General features: G+C 36.5%; 1 protein-coding gene across 1 annotated transcript in view; it reads right to left on the reverse strand.

Moving 5' to 3' along the window:
• The window catches only part of LOC119691432 (axin), a 60098-nt gene that overhangs the window by 18975 nt on the left and 19148 nt on the right, over positions 1–21975 (reverse strand). The window contains exons 2-3 of the mRNA XM_048626977.1: positions 17309–17354; positions 400–472 (exon numbers count right to left, since the gene is read on the reverse strand). The gene's annotated coding sequence lies outside the window, so the exon portion shown is untranslated. The remainder of the gene's footprint in view (positions 1–399; positions 473–17308; positions 17355–21975) is intronic.

A 21975-nucleotide genomic window follows, 5' to 3' on the forward strand; every position in this document is an offset into this window, starting at 1 on the left:
ACATTTTTGACAGAAAGCCAGCCAGCGAGCGGCAGACGTCGTTCCTTTCCACCATGACAGTTTCACAACGCCATCTAGTTGAGAATCAAAAACCAACATGCTTGGCGCGGCGCGGGCAGGCAGGGTGGTTCTCGGAACAATGATTTTCGCTCTGTTGAGTGAGTATTTGCATAGTCACATAATTTGCACTACAGGTGGCGGGAGTGGTAGGCGCGCGAAAATTTTAATTTAGCTTTAAATTTGAAAAGTTTTATTGTACACGCCATTTATTTATTTCAGTTTTTATTTTGTGAATAGAACTGACGAGGATTTAGAAGCTCTGTTTTAAGATTAGATCACTTTTTTTTTTTTGTTTTTATAAATAAATATTACCTATAAGAAAAATAAGTAACTGGGTACCTGCTTAGCAGCTTACAGCCGCTGCATCTTTTATTTTTTTCTACTTCATTGGAGAGATGACCGTGTGAAATATCTGAAACAATGAAGTTTATAATTTATGAAGGATCAATACAATGGTTCATTATATACCTACACTCACGGGCAATGAAAAGGTTCCACTGAGAAAAACACCAAATTACTCCTAAATGGAAAAGGCTAGCTTAATGACGCCTTCTGCAACATTGTAGTACATTTAACAGAGCATCAGGATATTACCAACTAAACAGGGTAACATTTTGTTCAAATGTTTAATTAAAAGTTCGATAAAATTGAGGTCGTTCGGTTTTGGATTTTTGTGAGTGAAACGTTTTATTGCCCGTGAGTGTAGTTATAAATAAAATAATTGTAACTTTAACATACTTTTGTAAGTACTTATAAGTAAGTACCAACTTGCACTGCTATTAAAATAGTACTGCGGTATTGCGCGGCTGACACCTTCCGCAGAACACGCGCTGCAGGTCCTCAGCAAAATTTTGCTCTTTTGCTCTTCTCTATAAGATGATACTTAGGTATGCTTGTACTTAGGTACGCATGTAAATCTGGCCGTATGTAACTGAATCCATCTTTATCTACCAACTAGTCTACCAACAACGAAACGATATAATCTAAACTTATGGCATGTTCATGTACCTGCGTGTAAAACGGCCTATCTACTTGCTACCTGTCTAACTTTGGTCGCAAAGGGCTTAGAGAAGCTTATAGATATTGACAGTTGATATAAACCACTAGGTAGGTACCATCCCTGCAAAGTGATTAGCTTTGATACGCAAACAGCCTAACTGATCACAATTTTTGAAATATCGCATTGTCCTAACGGATCATAACATCGAGCTTTGTCAGTAAGTTTTTTTTTGTCAGTAGCTTGATGGTATCAAACAATAACTTTCACACTCCATATAATAAAACCAACGGTGGGGATAATAAGCCACCAAATGTTGGGGATAATAAGCTTTATGGAAGCAGCTATTATCTACTTCAACATGAATTGAGAATAGTGCGTAATACAATTTTACATAACCACAAACCATAAAAAAGGTTATCTGATAAATTCAAACTTTTGCACCTAGTATCAGTTGGGAAGGGCCCTCTGTACACACTAAGCGACTCTTTGATGTGCCCAAACTTTCCGATTTCCTTTGATTGGCGTAATGGAACTGTCCGCGTTGTTATTACTCTAATTGAATTTCACAAAGTCGAGCCGCATTACGTGTATTGGCCTGATAGACGTACGCAGTCAAATAATGCCTGTTTTAAATATATAGGTACTATTTTTTCACTAAAACTATGTCTATTTTACTTTCTATGTATTTTATTTTCATCTATATTTTTAAAGATTAACAAAAAATAAAAAAAAATACCCTCCTCCTTCGGCAGTCGGGTAATAAGGACTTATAAGAAAATATAAAACTTTAAAATCCATTTCAAACAACACAATAAAATAATATAGGCACCTGTTTTTTGTTCCTCATGCCAAATAAATTAATTGACGACGAAATAATCCAAACCAATCACGAAAAGCCTACTGTACAGAACTGCACCGCTGTATATCATATTATGTATGTCTGTGAAAGCATTTAATCAAATGATACGAACAAAGGTTTCCTTTCATACGGGGAAATGCAAAATCAATTCATTTGTTATTTTGCAGGCTTTCAGCATTTTGACGGCATTTGATATATTTTTGAAAAGAAAGGCTTTATCAAAATGTTCTATGTATTGATGTTGACGATGGAAATAGGTAAACCTTTCTAAGGATTATTTAAAATGAGTGACTTTTTGATTGATTTAACCGATATAGTAAAAAGTTAATAGGTACATAGTTTTTCTTTAACAATTTGTCTGAATTTATTAAGTACACTTACTTAGTTACTCTTCAGATTCAGATGACTGTCTTTTTATTTTTTATCAATAAAATAGATTTATTACCTAAACATACATTTTATTTGTACTTGTTAACATGTAAGTAAGTAAGTATTTAATTAAGTACATAATATAAATACCAGATCTGGCACATGAATACCTTCACGAAAATTCTAATCAATAGCTCGACTGTCCCTGATCCCTTGATCGGAAAAAGATGAAACTTTAACATTTGTTACTAGTTGCGGTAAACTGTTTGTTACTCGGTGAAAGTGGGTAGAAAGGGGGATAGATCAAAGGAAGTCGAGACAAAGCGGAGCCTTTTAACTTTATTTAGCCGAGTGGTAAGTTTAGCCGGTCGCGAATCGCGCAGGTTAAAGAGTAACACACTCACTTTGTGTCGGGGAGAGGGGTAAGGGGTGGTAGCGGGGTGCGGGCGGCGAGGGCATCAAACAGGGCCGCTAATGCCGCCCGCACGCGACCCGCTTTGTCGGCACCCTTTGAGTCGCGGATGATACTGAGCCACCTTCGCTTTGCAGGCGCCGCGGCTCGCCTGGACAATAAATTCTGATCGCTAGTTCAAATACGTGCATCCGACTGTGTGACACGCATAGAGTTCTGAACAGCGATAGTCACGGCTGGGAAAAACACGACTACACTTCCTGCCACCGTATCACCCACGTTGTACCACCGCACATTAGCAATGGCAACGCTGCAATCTGAGTTAATCTGACATATCTTGAATGGATCTGACGGTTCATTGACAGATCATTAGCACTTCTTAACACGATTGTTGCATTACAAACGGCAGCTTTTATTCGTTTTTGTGAAAAAGATACCTTTTAAGTTAATAGATTTTCTGAGTTACTTAATCAATTTTATCAAAACAAAGTTTCAATTATGTCTACAATACCTCAACACAAACCAATGAGAAATCAAATAATAATCTCATGGATATAAAAATATATAAACTTAATCCTACAAAGGAGCAAATTAAGGCTTTGTTTATTATTACCAAGAACAAATTCTTTTCACAATGGTTAGATTGAGATAAAGGAGAAAGAAAATAAATCGGGATAAAATTAGATGAACAGCAATAAAGAACGGGAAATAAAACGCAGCTGCTATTCAGACGAGCTAGTTTATTGAAGAATCCATGTTTCGGTTGAAAAATATAATCTATCAATATTTCTTAGGGATAATGGGACAGATGTTAACGAGTAAATATTCATCGGTACATCGGTACTTGAGAATTTGATACTAAGTTCATCGGAAAATTTATATTATTCCCGATGGACATTGGTTCCAATTAAAAAAAAATGGAAACAGAAATAAGCGAAGCAATCTTTTTAAAAAAAATGTGTTGGTAGACTTATTACTGTACAGTACTATACATGTATACAATATCAGTTAGGAATGTGTGACCTAACTGATATTATACATGTATACATATATGAAGAGAATAATTAAATTAATGAGAACCTCCTCAATTTTAAAATCGGATAAAAATAGATTTTCCACCGAAAAAAAAGCATGATTTTTTTATTAACACCAGATAAGAAAAAAACCATTACAATTAAAATTAAATGATAGTGATGTATCATATTTACGGTGGAGAATTAACAGGTAGGTATTATCGGTGTCCCCTACACTAGGTAAAACCCGTATCGTAGGCAGATTAGACAGAAAGTTTTCACCTAACTGCTGACTTTCCCGCATTTAAAAAGTATGTATGTTTAATTGAAGATAAAATGACAGAAATACTTTATGAAAAAATTTATTACCTACTTTATAAAATGAGTAAATTCAATATACTTAGTAGATGATCTACCAAATTTTATCAATAACAGTTCATAATAAATTGAGGTTTTTGAACATGCGATTATAACGTCACATCACATAGCTATCGGCAAAGTACGCAGCGTTTGCGTTATTCACACAACGACGGCAAGCGACGCACTACAGCGGCTATCGGGGCGAATCGACACGGGTTGCCATCATTTACCTACGTTTTCCCTTTTGGGGAATTTGTATTGAAATAAATTTATCAAAAGATCTAGTACCTATTATATTACTAACGGAGTCATAGTTACAAAAAAACACCTACAGACGAATTGCAAATCTCCTCGAAACTCTTCATACTTTTAAGGCGGTTAAAATATGCACGAACTGTGAAATGAAACAAACCCAACCACGAACTACAGACCATTAAAAATTAAATATCGTTTATTTATCAATTTTCAATAGATTTGTGCTAAAATAAAGGTAATACTAATTGATTAAATAACATTTCACTTTTCATGAAATATAGATGAGCTGTAAGATCTATGCACAGATTTTTTACTGAGATGCATAAAATAATCATTATTTTACAACTCTGGCAATACCAAAATCAAGAGAGCGCCCGCTGTTTTTTACTTTTCACGTTTATTCCACGTCTAATGTCACTTGAATATAAAACGTTAATATTTTAAGGACATTGAGCGAAATGTCAAGATTTTAAAGTGGCTTTAGCGGGTTAAGCAAGCAGACATCTATAGCGGGATAAGCAAGTACACATGAAATTGTAAAAAAAAATGCTATGGGAATGTTTTTCATTGCACATAACATTATACTCGGTAACTATAATAATAATAATAATAATAAGTTTATTTGCCAAAAAGAACACAGTTACAATTAATGTACAAACAGTAGGTATATAGGTACAATGGCAGAGAGTCTGCAGTAGAAATATATGGGGTAGTAACCCCTAAACTAGGCAGAGCCTGTAACTTAGGGGATACTTAAATATCCTTAATTGCTACCGGTATGCAACACACATTACTACATGGATTTACGTAGGACATTAATTGGATTGAAATTTAGGGAACATTATTTAAATTTAAAGTTAACTTATGTTACTGAAATAAATAAACAATGAACAATGATATTATATAAGCCAAGATATAACTAAATTTTACATATAAAATACTAACTTATCTAAAACTATTACAATAAAGTTTTGAGCAAATCCTCAATCTCTTCATAGGTTAAGGTTAGCAAAAGTGTTGTGACCTTTCTTTTACACTCAAAGTTATTTGTGTGATAAATATTGATCATTTTATTTATCTTATTATAGAGTCGAGAGCCTTGAATATCGTAATTTTGACAGGTAAACTTCAACCTGTGCTTAACAGTCGGGAAAACATTTTTGCCTATACGCGAATTACTTATGGCAGCGAGATGTTCAGCTGTAATTGATTTGTGTTTTCGTAATACTGTTTTTTGAATATATAATTTCCTAACTGACAACACGCCACATTCTGAGTACAGTGCAGCAGTTGGATATCGGAATGGTTTAAACATCAACACTTTTAGAAGCGCGCGTTGAGCACGCTCAAGCTTCAGTAACAGTGTTTTCCCGGCTCCTCCCCATGCACTTATACAATAGGTAAGATTAGATTCTACTAGGGCAAAATATACCATTTTTAATGTAGAGAAGTCAGCTGAGCGACGGAGATTTTTAAATATGGCTATTAGTTTTCTGACCCTGTTTGTAAGAGCTTCTATGTGTGCATGCCATTTAAGTTTCTCGTCAATATAAACGCCGAGGTATTTGGCACTAGTAACCTTAGTTATGGGAATACACGAACATAGAGTGGCGTTATTGCATGTATGGGCTATGATGGAATAATTTGGTGGTGGTTGTTGGGAGTTCAATAATGCAAAAGCGACATATTGTGTCTTCTTAATATTTAAAGTGAGCAAGTTGGTAGATAACCACTGTTGTACCCGTCGAAGGCTGATCTCCGCACTCTCCTTAAGTTCCGACCAATCAGTGCCGTGGATGACAATAGCTGTGTCGTCGGCATACGTGAATATTTCAGAATTTGACAGTTGAAGGTTACATAGCTGATTGATATAAAGTTGAAAGAGAGTGGGGCCGAGAATACTGCCTTGTGGGACACCATAGGAGATACCTTCTTCGTCACTTGTAAGAGACTCAATCTGAGATACCTGCTTTCGGCCATTAAGGTAGTCGCAATAAATATCGACGCCTCTAACTCCTGCTTGCTCAATCTTTTCCACAAGGAGCGGGATAGAGACAGAATCGAAAGCCTTAGACAGGTCTAGGAATACAGCAAGACATTTACGTTTCTTATCGATATGCTGAACAATTGAGGAGGTCAATGCAATAACAGCGTCTTCGGTAGACCTTCCAGACCTGAAACCGAACTGTTTATCAGAAATAATACTGTTTATATTCATGTAGTTTACGAGGGTGTTATTAAGAATTCTCTCCAATATCTTAGACAGAGCTGGGAGGACCGATATTGGTCGGTAGTTGTCGACACTGCCTCTATCTCCCGCCTTGTGGATTGGGTGAACAATCGCCTTTTTAAAGGCATCTGGAAAAACTCCAGAATCTACTGCCAAGTTGCAGATATATGCAATAGGTGGAACAAGAGTAGCTCTGGAGGCCTTGATAATTCTTGCTGAGATTTTGTCCCAGCCCACAGCGCAGTCATCCCTAAGATTGAGTATCTGGGTTTCGATATCACTGTAGTCGGATTTAAGTATTACCAGAGAGTCTTTAGGGGAACAGCAGGATGGAGGATCTTTAAATTTACCTAAGTTAGGAATTTTTGATGCAAGATTTTCGCCTACATGTGCAAAGAATTGATTTACGGCATTTATAGAGAGTGAAGGACTGGAGCGACACTTAAGCAATTCTTTTGAGGATTTAAGTGTTTTTTTCAGGTTAGCAATTGATTTTATTGTTTTCCATAGAGCTTTACAGTTGTGTTTAGTTCTTGCCAATTCGTTTTTTTCATAGTTGGTTTTAATTTTTCTTAGTAAGTTAGTACAAAAATTTCGATACCGTTTGTAAGTGATGCTTAATATGATATCATCCGGAGTTTTTTTTAGTTTGCTGTGCATGTTATCGCGATTTTTTAAACAACGTAGAAGGCCCGCAGTCATCCATGGTTTCAGGAGGCGGTATTTTGTTGGAACTATGCTGTATTTGGTGTTCTGCTCAACCACGTTGGATATAATGCTGATAAGGTTGTTTGTAGCAATGTTGACATCCGAAGTATCAGTTACATTGGAAAAATCGCAAGCAAGCAGGTCCCTTTGTATCGCCTCATAATCTATACAGGTTTTGTATTTGCCCGTCGCCGTTTTCGTTTTAGCACAGTCGATACTTAATAACACCGGGGCATGATCGGTTATGCTTGTCTCAATAACCATAGTAATTGATGAGATGGGTGATCGAAGAATGACATGATCCAGACAGCTTTCTTCACGAGTTGGGTACAAATGGGCAGGCAAGAGCCCATGAGATGCAGTTAGGTTTAGGTAGTTGTCGCTATGAGAGTCTTGTTTGTCATTTATTATGTTGATGTTTAAATCACCCACGATAGCTAGAGTTTTATAAGACTTTAGATTGTTAAGGACTGTATCTAGGCTGGCTATGAATTGATCTGTATTTTTGTATGACGGAGATCTGTAGATAAAGACAAACACCATATCTAACCCAAGTTTAACAGTCATACAACTTCCCTCTACAAACAGAGGTTCAGATACACAGCATTTCAGATTCTCTTTTATGTATATGACCAAGCCATCGTTTTGATTGCTATGAATTTTAGATGAGTGAGTTTCATAACCGTTTATTTGTGGAATGATGGAGTTAGTGTTAGCTTCGAGCCAGCATTCAGTAAGGGCAATTATATCATATACTAACTACAGGTAACTACAGCAAAAACGCTTGGGTTTCTCTGAGCGATCAAAATTGAAGAGCCGATCTTAAGTATCAGTATTGACATAAACTGTTAGCCCCGAAACGATGACCTTATGTTCAGTATATCATCCTAGGTAAAGAATAAGAAGCAAGAAGAGGAAGGCCACCTACCGTACCGCATACCACCATCGATACAATACAGTCAATTCATCACAAATCAACAACCATTAAGAACCATTACAATATCGCCTCTTCCGATCTGTCATCGCCATACAAGTCAGATATCAGCACTGCTTTAAAATTGTTGATTGATAATGTGCTATGGTGGACATGGTGGTTCGGTAGCAGGATAGTATTTTGGCGCTCCTTGGGAGAGCACTACACAACATTATCAGGTACCTAATGGGGATGATAAATGAAGAATAATGCGGAATGATAGATGCAAATGTTGTTGTTACAGGGGTCAACCTGTCAAGGAGGCAACAGTGTAGGCTGCTATAGGACCCAGCAGTCAGTGGCGACTTGGAGACAGTGTAGGCAACTAGGCAATGGGACATAAGAAACGCGGGACAATGCTATTAAGAACATAGAGTGGATCTACTTTTGATGAATTTAATAATTATTTAGATAGTTATTAATCAGTTCTCAGTATTGATTTTAGGACATACCTACATAATTTTAGACACCTAAAGTGGACACGTTAAATATTATTTGCCCTTTAAAACTGTCTCCATTGTCTGAAGTAGCGATGCGAGGTATCCTTACCTACCTGTGGAATTTCTAGCGCGCTTTATAAACCAGTTTGGGAACTACCAGTTTTACGCAGCCTCTAAACAACCGATGCAGGCTTTAGTGCCCGCTACCGGTCGCTAATGGGTTTCCAAACTTTTCGGAAATCAACTTAGGAAGTTGGGAATTGGGATTCACTATTGATTTATAGCATCCGTTGGATTGGTCGTAAACCAAATAAGGTATAATGAAGGTTGAAAATTATGAATGAACTAGTACGTTACCTAACTAATTTGTGTAGCATTTTTAAATTAAGTACCTACATTCATGACGTGTCCAAAGCCAAAATAATCCCCAAGGGTGCTATAAGGGTAAAGGAGAGTATGTTAAATTATGAAACCTGCAAGTTAAAATTTCATCAATTTTATCTGTAGCCTTAGCAATACCCGATTCCGCGTTGTCGAGTAGGCATAGAGTCTATAGCTAATAAGTACTTATTTTACAACCATATTCAACCGCCACTCTCATACCTTCCTCCAGCCAGGACAGGCCACCCGCTGAGCAGCCTTCAACAGGGTCGTGCGGTACAGGACAAGCTGATGATGAAGTCATTACCGTACTGTACAGTTAGGGACTAGGGACTCGTAAAATAACCCAAGGAAGTTTAAGATAAATATGTGTGAGCTAACTTTATAATTTACAGTATGTAAGTACCTATAGTTCCCGCAAACTTAACTGTGCCTTAAAATATTGTGCTACATGTACAAGTGTCTTCACTAGTGCAAGACTATGCTGTGGTATCAACCCTTTGCACAAGTCACGTGGCTCGGGGCCCTACTGTGAATATTTCTGTGACAGCCTCCTCTGCCGCTGACATTAATGACATTCAAACTCGGTTCATCGCAATATCGCAATATGGCGCTCTGTCTGTGGCGGTTATGACGTGTATCTGCAGGAAGGGTTTGGTCTCCTTGTGTTATTTTAATTGTATTAAGTTTGTATAGGGAATAAATTTACTAAAGTGTCCACGATTTTTTAAATTTAATTTAGCTTTCTTATTGCCTTTAAATTCAAGTTCAATTGCTCAATAGCTTCACGTACACAACCGTAATTTATTTAATTATTTATTTAATTATTTATTTAATTATTTATTTAATACTTTATTGCACAAATATGAGAAATAAGTGTACAAAAGGTGGTAATGATGAAGTTACATATACGTCGTGAATATTGAGACTCCATATAAAAGATAGGTTTATAATACATAGGTAAAACTCTTTCCCTTTTCTTTCCTAACATTATTCGAAATCCCATTTATTCTGAAAGCAATCAGGGTAATCATATCGCAATATGGAAGTGCACGTCTTGACATATGTAACCTTATTTTTATTACTCCGAGTGCATTCTGCCTTCCATCTCGACCGGGATATGAGAACACAGTCGAAGACAATCTTCATTTTATTTACTTTTTTTCCTTTTATTACTCTCGCTCTCGCGCTATTCCTGTCTTTTCGTTCAGAAATTTCGTCTGCATTGTGTGTAGACTGTCTGTCGTCAGTTGTCATCGATTTTGTTTTTGAGACGATTATGAATGGAGGTCTAAACACGTGTTAATTTAGTGCAGTCAATTTATTTATACCAAGAATTAATACGTTGCAATGTAAGTAGGTGATTCCTAAGCTAATAATATAAAGGTTGGAACATTTTGAAAAGTTTTCAATACCCTATTATTTATCTATGTAGGTATGGATTTCTTAACGTGATACTCAACTTCACAGATTGTGCTTAAAATAATTGTTAAAAAAGCTCATTAGGTAGGTACTTAGTTTAAAAAAACCAGCCATGTCAAATAGGTATAAGTGAACAAGTAACAAATAGATTGCAGGCTAGCTATTTCTGCGTATAATCTCGATATAAAAGATTTGATATAATGGTAGATATTACAGAAGATTGATCTATTGTGTTCAAGTCCAGTAGCTCCCAAGCCCTCATATCAGCAACAAAAGCTAGTATTGTGCTACATTATCAGTTCTCTCCTGTTCTCCTTTATTTGCTATCATTGGAGATTTCACAAAGGGTGCATAAATAAGTCACAAGCTCATCACTATCAACAACATTGGTCTGGCTGAAAGCCAAATCTTATTTTTTTATTGTCAGTACATTATCATTAAAATATAATTAAATGGTTATTTACGGTTACCTACAAATCATTTAGTCCACCCTTTGTACTCTTATTTGTAATATTTGGATAAAGATAAACCAAGAAAATTAATAAATAAATAAATAAATTTCTGTTATTAGTGTTTTGTACTACTTACAAATTTAAATGTTTTATTATCGAAATCATCCCTAACGTCCCACCCTCCCTCATTTAAATGCGAAATTCTTACTTTAATAAATGATTTGCTGTTGACTTAAAACACCACTTGTTCTGAACGCCAAATTGTCCTTACGTCTCCCTAAATCCACGTCAATTATTAAAAATAAAGCCACAATAATTGAAAACACAACTCCAACACAAATTGGCGTATCTTTTATTCAACAGTTTCATATCGAGTGTTGTTCAGAGGCGCCGGAGACGAGGAAATATGGTATTAAAACATGTATCCCCGTCCCTTTCAGGTTTATTGGACATTTTTATGATAGAGTGAAATGGGTAGATTTTATAACCACAAATTGGCTTAGTTAAAAACGGCTTGGTGATTTCAATATCTGATTCCTAGACACTTGCAAATTAATTGAGCCGCAAATTGTAAGGTTCGTTTTAGCAATGTTGTGGGCATTTAGTTAATACGAAAACTTCATATTATAGGCAAGGTAGGTACGCTTATACCAAACGAGTATACTAAAGGATAACCAGGCAAGACCAAAGTAAAAAAAAAACTTTGTTAAAAAAATTACTCTATGGGTGTTTGTTTCCAAAACTCAAAACTTCATTTTCCATTGGGATTTATAGTATGACTTATATTTCATTCCAATAAGGGTAGTTTCTGTTTGTATCAGATGTCTTTCCCCGCGGAATGGGAAATAGTTAAAATTAAATTTTGTGCTTTCAGAATCGACGTCAATATTCAGTCGGTTGTTGGTGACATGTCTGTGACAAGACTCACCGCATAAAAATATGGCGGCTGAACCGCTATCAACAAACTGTCGATTTCTGTCGCACGGATCTGGAAACTAATAGAATATTGCCCGCAACCGCGCTTTGGTTAAACTTCATTCCCAAATCGTTCAAAAATATATGTTTTTGACAGCTTTCTATATCGTCACATTTTGTCCAATCACATAAAAGGTCATGATGGGTCATGTGATGATAAACCATAGTTTAATACTTCTATGTGATAAACAAAATTTTACCAGAATTTTTTGTTATTTTTAACATGAAATTATGATTAAGTAATTAATAAGAGAGAAGGGCGTATAAATAGTAATAGCACCAATATGAATAGTTTTTCTTCAGCCAAGATAAGAAAACAACTAGGGATATTTCTTTAAAAATATTTGGTAGCCGGCAGGGTTATTATACTTGTTTCTTAATAGTGATAAACTAATTATTGATATCGATTCTGAAGGCGGAAATTTTAAATTTAGAGACGTCAAAACCTTAATTTCTTTGTTTAAAATTCGACTCTATGATTGTTTCCGTAAATGTCATTTTATGCTAGCAATTTTTTTAGTTTGACAGCGTTAAAATTAGAATTTCTGCCTTCAGAATCAACATCATTGTATGAATTTTCTGAACCTATAATTATAAATATTACATTCAGTCTAGTTTTCATCTCCATGCGCCCTTTTAGTAAACTAACAAATTAAACTAAAAACTGCATTTACTGCGGAAACGTTCGTAAACGGAGCCGACGCGACACCGAGAGCCCAGTTTTTTTTTTCTTTTGAACTCATCTGCAACGAGTCATTGTATGCAAAACGTCGCCAGCAGACTGGCACATTGTTCCCCAAGATTAAGGCGGGGGTCCTATTCCATTATTCAGGCAAGCCGCGGCCGGGACCCTATTCCACGGCTGATTGCAGAAGTCCCCTGAAGCCCACCTGTCTCGTGTCGCCACCAGCACTATTTAATCAGCCGGGAAATGGTAAAAACAATGGAACCGAAGAATTGCTTGTGGAACTGATTTCAATGAAGGTGTACTCGGGGTTGCCTGATTGGTCTTCAGAGTGTTGTCGCTTTAGGGTAAGCAGGTAATTTGCTTCGTTTGAACCTCACTTGGTAATTTCAAAGGCCCAAAAAATAAATAAAAGTACTTACCTAGTGTATAATGTTTTTGTAAATCTATTGTTTAGATAAATAAATACTGAAATAGTAAATTTCACAGGACTTTTTCAGTTAAAAAAGGTCACATTTACCCAATTTGCCTGCCCATTCCCGACACCATGTGTCCGCACGGAGAGTTCTCCATGCGCGGACCCAGTCCGGTCACTAACGACCACGTGCGAGGGACTTCCGAACCGCGCAAATGAGATACGAAGGTACAGAGCGTGAAGGGCGGATGACATAAGTTGTCCGTGTATTAGGAGCAAAAATGCATTGATTTTAACTTAAAAATTGGTAATTCTACTGAGGTACTACGCTACCACAGACGGATACACAGATACGTTAAACTTATAACACCCCTCAGTTTCCGTCGGATATAAAAACATGCTATGACTACAGTAGTGATGTAACGAATGTGTGTTTTTTGTTGTTGTTGTGAATGCGAATATCTGATATCGACATTCGCGAATGCGAATGCGAATATTCAGCTTGTGTTAAAATTTGGCCCCATTTGTATGGTTTGGTGGCAGTCTCGTACTGAAAGAGGTTCCGTTCTAGGCGCATTCTGAATCAGACTAGCCAATACTAGTCGCAGTTTTTTTTTAAGTAGTTACACTCCGTAACTGTTACGACACATTGCGAATGTGTGCGGTTTTTGAGGACCACTTACACGAAACATTTAAACGTATTTAAATCTATGGCTGTCTTGCTCTGACACTACAGGGTTATTGGTAAGTAGACCTGATCCTTTCAAGAGGTGATAGATGAAGACATTTCCAGTCGATTAAGATATTTATTATTTAAGTTTTTTTTAATTTTTTGTCAAAATTTTAAGCTTATGAATTTTCAGCCGAAAATAAAATAACTAGCTATATTTCAATAACTTTTTAAGTTGTTTTGTATAAGTAACGTAAAAAAATGCAACAACAACAACTAAAAAAAAATTGAAATATGGCTAATTTTTTTTCTGGTTTAAAGCATTTATTAAATAGACTGTAATTTTAAATGGTTAATCTTAGAAATGGTTAAGTTTCGGATTATGCATTATAGGGTTCAATCGACTGGAAATATCTTCCTCTATCGCCTCCTGAAAGGATCAGGTCTACTTGCAAATAACCCTGTATACTGTCAAAATGTGCTTTTTGTTTGTTTAAACAGTTTATTTATGTTTAGGTGTTATAAAACTATTAACTATAGGTAATATCTAAAGTTTCATTTTCCTAAGTAAATAAATAATACCAAATGATAAAGTAAGACTGGAAATGTGATTAAGAGTGTAACTTGTAATAAAAAGGTTATAGACGAATGGATTTAGATTTTGTTACTCTAGTAGGTTATTTTCAAATAGTTTTTTTTAATAAGTACTGATATTCGCAAAACATTCGCACAAAATTTTGCGAATGCGAATGCGAATATCCAAAAAAATGCGAATATTCGCGAACGCGAATATTCGTTACATCACTAGACTACAGCCATTATCGAGAAAAACTGAATTCAAAGAAATTATGTATTCGAACAGTCCGCGACAACCCCCTACCGATTTCATATCACCCCTTTGAACATAAGTTATAAGTATTTGCAGAAATATATTGTAAATAATGGTTGAATTCACAGCAGTCCCGGTGGCCACATATCGCTGAATTGGTCAGTCTTGCACAGAAGCTCCCCAAATGCCAAATGCAATGAAGGTGAAGGAATGCCATGTGAAGCGGTCGGTCGGAAAAAATGAGAAATATTGGATTTTACTTTTGGAATCTGCATCTCGGACCGAGAATTTGTGGCGTTCGGCTCTGCGAAATATGTAGGTAGTAGGCATTTCGTGAAATATTATGTAGTTTAAATCAAATAGCTGTAAGAACTGGACTGTTTCAGCTTTCTGATTTAAGATTCTGATAATTTATATCGAATATGTAATTTCATTAACAATTTTGACATATTTTAAATTTTAAACTAATTTGATTACTTCCCCAAAGATGCTGTGATTACGTCGATGATCTGCTAAGTTTTAAAGGTTATTCTTCCCGTAACCTCAAAAGCATTAAAGGAATCAGAATGAGTTTACCGCTTTTTGGAGCTACTGGGCGTCAGTTCGAGATACACAATTAAATGCGCAATATTAGTTAAGTTTAATAAAATAACACAACTCTTTATCGGTTGTGGTTTAAAAATAGCAGGTCATCGTGACACACCTGTGGGACTCCCAATTGTGGTTCCCACCTCGCCCGTGTTTGATAAAACTAATTCAACTATTGTGTATGCAAGTAACGTAGGCACATGATCATGTTAGTGAGCGCTAATGAAGGAAATTAATTTTGGAACGCAGCCCGCGTACATAAAACAGTTTCATTATCGCATCAATTATCAGAGTAATGAAATAGGAGGTGTACCTTGGCGCCTTTATAACATAGTTTGTTTGGATAGTCAGACAGGATATTTCTTTCGGTATTAATCGTGTTTGTTTTAAATGTTGAATAGTAAATAGGTAATAATAATAAATGTGGGGACGTCTAACACAGGCCCATTAATATGTTACTGTTACCTTTAGATTAAGTTCTGCTACTGTGTCCTGTTTTTGTGTACAAATAAAGTATCATATAATATGTATATTCTATCTATTTAAGGAAGAAAGTTAATAATCAATAATGAATAGAAAATGTAGGATTTATAGGTATGGAGAATCACAGGTGATCAGTGTTGAGGGACAGTAACATAATCTATTTAGACTCCATCTACATCGTAACAAAATTTCTGTCAAATTAACTAACTATATTCGTCAAAGGAAAGCCCTTTGTCAGATAATGGTAATCAAGAAGCTACATAACGTATGGGACCAATACAAACGCGTTTTGAATTTAATTAACTGTTTGTTCTTATTGCTAGGGTCTGTTTCCACATATCGCTTTCATAGACAAAGGACCGGCTTATTACGTTTTGGGGGTAGGTAATTATTCGAAGTTCCAATGTTTCATAGAGTTTCAGGACTTTCAGGACTTTTAGAAGATGAATTCAAAATTATAATTATGAAGAATACACAAAAACATAGTACCTAGGTATTTTTATTTAGTTAAGTTAAGAATCCAGATGTATTCCTTCCCTTTCCTTCACAGATGATTGTAAATAGTTAAATTCCATAATTCCAAATTATTAATTGCTACATGCTAGAGTTTGTATCCACTGCCTTTCAGACGACTTAAACGCCAGCACAGCGCCACCACGCCATTTACTTATTGAAACCAGAAACACGCTTATCATCAATGTATAAATAATTCATGTTTTTAAGCAGACACGATGCTTAATCAGACCTTTGCAGTAATGCGACAAAGGCTCGGATATCTTTATATTAATTCAGACGCGATGACCGACGCTGCGCTCAAAGGGACACGTCTTTTATTATTACCAAGCTTTTACAGAGCGCACTTTTCACAAAGGCAAAGTGTTGCTCTACAGTTTTCAAGCAGTCTTCGTGTAATTTGAGAGGATTTAGACTTTACTTTGCACATGAAACCGACAGGGGCTAGTGAAGAATAGATAAATGATACACAACTAGTGTAAACGATGTGGATAAGTATAAAATTATGTTGCAAGCATATAAAGTTAATCTGAATATATTGCTAAATAGGTTCAAATATTTCTACCGCAAAAGATACGCACCAGAAAGAAAATTATGTATATCGAATATGAAATGACGACAAAATAAATAGATTATCCTTACCACCTTTACCTACACCTACACAAAAAGTTAAATTGCTAAAAAGTTTGAATACAATTCGCGCACCTAAAGGTCCAGCTAGGAATTCTTCAAAAACAGCCGTTCAGCGGAGTTTGCAACAAATCCACTCAAAAGATTGCCAACTGTACAGAATACAGGAAACATAATCGGCAAAGAGAAAGCAACAAAGGCCGTTGTTATTTCGTTAACGAATCTCCGGAGATTGCTGACCTGGTAAAGAATTAAGGGGCAAATCTCTGTTTAATAAATGCCAAGTTGCTGCGGCACAGCGTGGTTGGAGATTCATTTGCTGCCACTGTTATGTGCTGGTATAAGTATATGAGTTTATATACAATACAGGTGGAATTTTTTAATGACACCTGAAGGAAAAGTACTCTTAATAGAGTAGTTTTTTTAAGAAACAAACCCTTCATTTGTCTTTACAAAATTCTACCCTGTATAACATTCAATAAGTATAGAACGTAAATCGGTACTTATATCACACTCACTTATATCACTGGTACTAGTTATTATTCTGTGCTTATATTAAGAATTAAAGATAATAGTAAATCCTTACCTTCGAGGTTCAGCAACAAGCTGTTGTAGTTAATAAGAATATCATCCTGAAACAAAACAAAAAACAGTTTAATTACCTGGGTAAATAAAGAGTTTCGAGAATATTGTTTTTTTCAGATAAATATAAAACTTAACCCGTAACAAGTTTAGCTATATGCAATTGTTTATTTAATTCGAAATAAGAGCATACTTATATTTAATGAAAAAGTAAAAAATACTAATAAAGTAAGTGCTTATAAAAAAGTTTCAAGTCGTATTTTATTCATTATTTTCATGAGTGCATTGTTGGGTACTGTGGTGCTCCTTGTCGATGGTAAGGCAAACACGAGGACGCAGCGGTTCGCCCGCCGCATTAGCTAATTGTGGCACGCAAATACTAGCTGGGATTATACCTAGGCTTGCTCTATGTACCTACTACCTAGGTTTGTGAAAGAAAGAAACTAACAACAAATTGTTTTGTGTATGTAGGTAAGTCTTTATTGTTATAATTTTGCACATTTGCATTTTTCTGACAATATTAAACCATATTCTCGTAAAATATTAGAGCTTACATAAAACTAAGCATAAAAACTCCAACATGTAAAGATAAGGAATAAAATAAAAGTTTGGTTAGTAATAAAGGCGGGAAGCGTCTGGCGCCGACTGGCCGAGGCCCGCGCGTGGGCACCGGGGGCTCGACTAACGATCAACGAAGTCACAGAGCACTGCTGCACTATCCACGACTCTATCTCGTTGTATTAAACATACCCATTGCCTGACAACTCTCCTTAGTTTCTTGGCTAAGGTAGAGTAACCCACACTGTGCGCGTGAGCACACACTGTCACTTGATAGCTGGGTTCTATTTACTTTAGTTGACCACCGTCAGTAGAATCGAAACTATAGGAAATAAATAAATATTTTGTTAAAATAATACATGGAGAAAAAGAAATAGAAGCCGTGAAACTACTTTGTTAAATAATGATTGAAGTCGGCTTAGGAATGTGTGTATAGAAGACTCACTAAGTACAATTTTCTACAATGTTAATTTTCATGATCAGTAATTAAGTAAGACAGCACCAAATCGCTCGCGACAGAACCTTGAAAAGCTGGCGCGCTGTGCGGCATTCCTTATCTCCACTAAACCGGTTCGCACTCAATAGAAGCCGAAGTAAACATCCCGCCAAGAACCCTCCACAACAAACGAATGCAATATTCATAAATGACAATACTGATAACGTGTAAATAGGATATTTAAAACTCCATCACAGGCTTAAAGAAGACTTTCGGACCCGTTGACCTGATGAAAAAATGTAAAGCTAAGGATCCTTTCTCCTAAATAGACTACACAATTATACTCATTCACATGCTCGATTATTCCATTGTCTATCGTGATCATGAGACATTTCATCTTCAGGTCCTATAAACACAAAACATTGTCTTACAAATCCTTTCTTTTAATATTTCACGCATGATAATAAAATTATAATAATAAAATTGTTCTACCGATATTGCTAATTGCTAATGACTTCATAAGACTTTCTTCTACGCAACCCTGTTAATTATCTTTAATACTTATGCTTGAGAAAAAAAACTAAGTCGCGTAGACCACTATAAGAAAGAACATAATTCTACGTTATCCGTCTACAAACCGTAAAGCACCAAAGTCATTACACCTTTTATTTATAACACGCCGTAATCTTTGCATCGGATCGCCGGTAAAGGGATGCCGTAGGTAGAAGGCAGACGAACTTTCAGCTTGTTTTTAAAAATTTACATCCACAACATTGTGGGCTGTCTCTGTCTAAAGTAATGGGTATGAAAGAGAGGGGGCACGCAGGTCGGAGTGTGGGCCGGCGGCTTCCCGGAACCGCCGCCGCCGCGCCTCGGCTCGTAAACTCCGGCGCACAATGCGGCACATTCTCTGACGATCCCAACTTCCAAATTTGAATTTTAAAATCTCATGATAATTTTTTTATATAAGTCACTTTAGGCTCACTTTTATACAGAAGGTTGCTCGAGTAAGAAAATGCAAGTAGCATAACTACTTATACCAAATTCTAATTTTATTTCTCGGTTTGCAAACCAAGGATTGAATAAAAGACATGTTGAAATTAGGTCCCTTCTTTTAATTTACTTTGAAAACTTTGAACGTTTGTAATGTTGTTGTAACACTTTCAAAGTAGCAGCCCATGAAGAAACCAAACATAGCTAAGGTAACTCTTCCTCTCTTATGTTTAAAAGTTGTGCAAGATGAAAAAGTTAGTAGGTACTTATATACCTACGTAGCCATTTTCATAATTGATAGCGTTGATAACGGTAGTAGGTATAAGAACAGACATCTGTAACTAGTATGTCAAAGTTTTAGTTTCAAATTCAATACCTCAAATCAAGAAAGCAAACACTCGACGGACCAACACGGTTCACAAACATCACGGATCAAAGTACGAGCAATACAGTGACATGTGTGGCAGTCTGAAACTCGTATCTGAGGCTTCAGATACCAAGTAAGTTGATAGGACATTCCTTATTAATTAACTAAATAAGTGTTGGCAAAGGCGAAGTGTAGGAGTGAGTGTAGCTGGCGGGTGAGGCGCAAGTGTCAATAAGACAGCCGGCTGAGACACGGCGGATTTAAGAATGAGGTGGAGGGAGCGGCGGGCGACGCCTCCCCAGTGTGTGGTTTCCTTTTGATGTCATCTTCGCGCAAACTTTGCTGCGGATCGGCTTTGAGATAGAGAGACGGTGAGTGACTAATTTGGCCCAGCATTTGATCTCGGGAACTCCGATGTCTGTCCCGCTCGCTCCGCCCCGGCCGCGCCGGGAAGCTCTTTGCAAAATTTAGCTTTGATCGCAAAGTTAAATTATATGGGAATTGAGCATTAAATGGATACACATGTGAGGTACGTTCAAGCGAGAAAGGCTTGCTCGGAGTCTTGGATTGCGGCCTCCGAGCCACAGACCGAACGAGTAATTTTGTCAAAAACAAAACTCTTGGGAGTCGTTTGACGATTACGACGACTTACATAAATGATGAGCACAAAGTCACTTTGAAAGTTATACGTTTGTGAGGAGCGCCGCTCGTATTTAACTCCGCCTAATTTGCCGCGAGTACGCAGTACCTTTGAGTGCTTCGTTTTTACTAGTTTGCGAAACAGATATTTGCGCCCGCCTTTCCCTTTGATACGGCACTTTGTGGAACATTTTACACGAGTTTCTTTTGAGGCCATTCAGACGGTAAGTAACGAAAGGATGTCTTTGATAAACACGTGCGAGGACTCTTCAGTATTTATTAGGGGTGCTCTCTTTGAACGCGCTTCTTGTGAAATCTTATTTGGAACGTTACAATCTCAGAGACTGTTTCAGTAAAAGCTGCCTTAATTAAATTGCTATTAATTAATTATGCGAAAAAATATCCATACAAGCATTTTGATAAGAAATTGTCTCAAAATTTTAATTTGTACGTTGAAAGGTTTTCGTATTAAAATTTGAGATATGAAAGACGCCACATTAAAGATAAAATTTCCTTTTGAACCCATGAGCTTTGATCTTGATGACTTAGTCCTTAGACACATACAAAACATATCTAGTTTAGGAACAGTAGGAGCTATTAGTAGGTTATTAAGGTGGGGCCACACTCGCGGCGCGCGCTCAAAGGAGGTCCCGCAAAGTGGCGCCTTTGTGCCCGCCACGGGAAACGCTCTGTGTGTTTTAACTTACTCTACGCGACAAACTCTTTGTCTTACGACGCCTTTACAATAGTAATAACTTTTAACCCTTTTTATATAGGTACATATTTTTTGCATATAAAGATGTTGTAGCAGCTGGTACTCTAAAAAGGTCCAAATTCACGAAGTTTAAACTTAATTACAGCGATATACTTAGTTATATTATTCATTGTATTAGTACATCAATCAGCCTTAGTAAGTGGAATCAAAGTCATATTATAGACTACGGTATATATTGATGATTGGTTGGTTGGAAAGATCAAAGGAGTTGTCAATGGCTTTGATGTTTCAATCTAGAAAGGTTGGAAGACAAAGTGTCTTTGTAGAATGCAAAGCGAAGTAGAGAGGTTGTATGCCTTAGTTTGAGGCGAACTCGTGCCGGCTCTTAACGCGACAAAACTTGCGACAAAGGAGTCGAAGTGCAGCCGGCCCGGGGCGCCGGCAAACAACTCACCAAAAACTACAAAGGCCTCAATCATTATGCAACTGATAACTGCTACGCTGGTGTTTGACTCATTTCTAATAAACATACATTTTGAATGGTCAATGTTCTTCGCAATATTTCGATGGTCCTCTGTGTCTTGTAGACTAATTTTCGTAATGGCTCGCAAAACAATACTTAACTTAGTGAGATTTACCTCTTAAGCTGACTTGTCTAAAACAAAGAGCCAAATATAATCAACTCTTAAAAATAACAGCGGGATTTTCCAAGAACGAATCAAAGAGGCATCTAATTTATAAATTGCAATTACACCGGTAGTCTTTGGACTTCAAACAGACGGTACGAATGGAAAGCAAAAAAATTAGAGCGAACAGATTAGGAACACTAAATTTAATTACAAAGCGAACTCTCAACGCTCGAATATAACAAATTGAAGAGGATAAACGCGACAAAGTAAAAGAAAAAACACACCGAAAAGGAAACTCGGAGCATTGATATAAACGAAATTTAAATTAAGTACA

Source organism: Plutella xylostella, chromosome 17 (genome assembly GCF_932276165.1).
Source record: "Plutella xylostella chromosome 17, ilPluXylo3.1, whole genome shotgun sequence".
Lineage (NCBI taxonomy): Eukaryota > Metazoa > Arthropoda > Insecta > Lepidoptera > Plutellidae > Plutella > Plutella xylostella.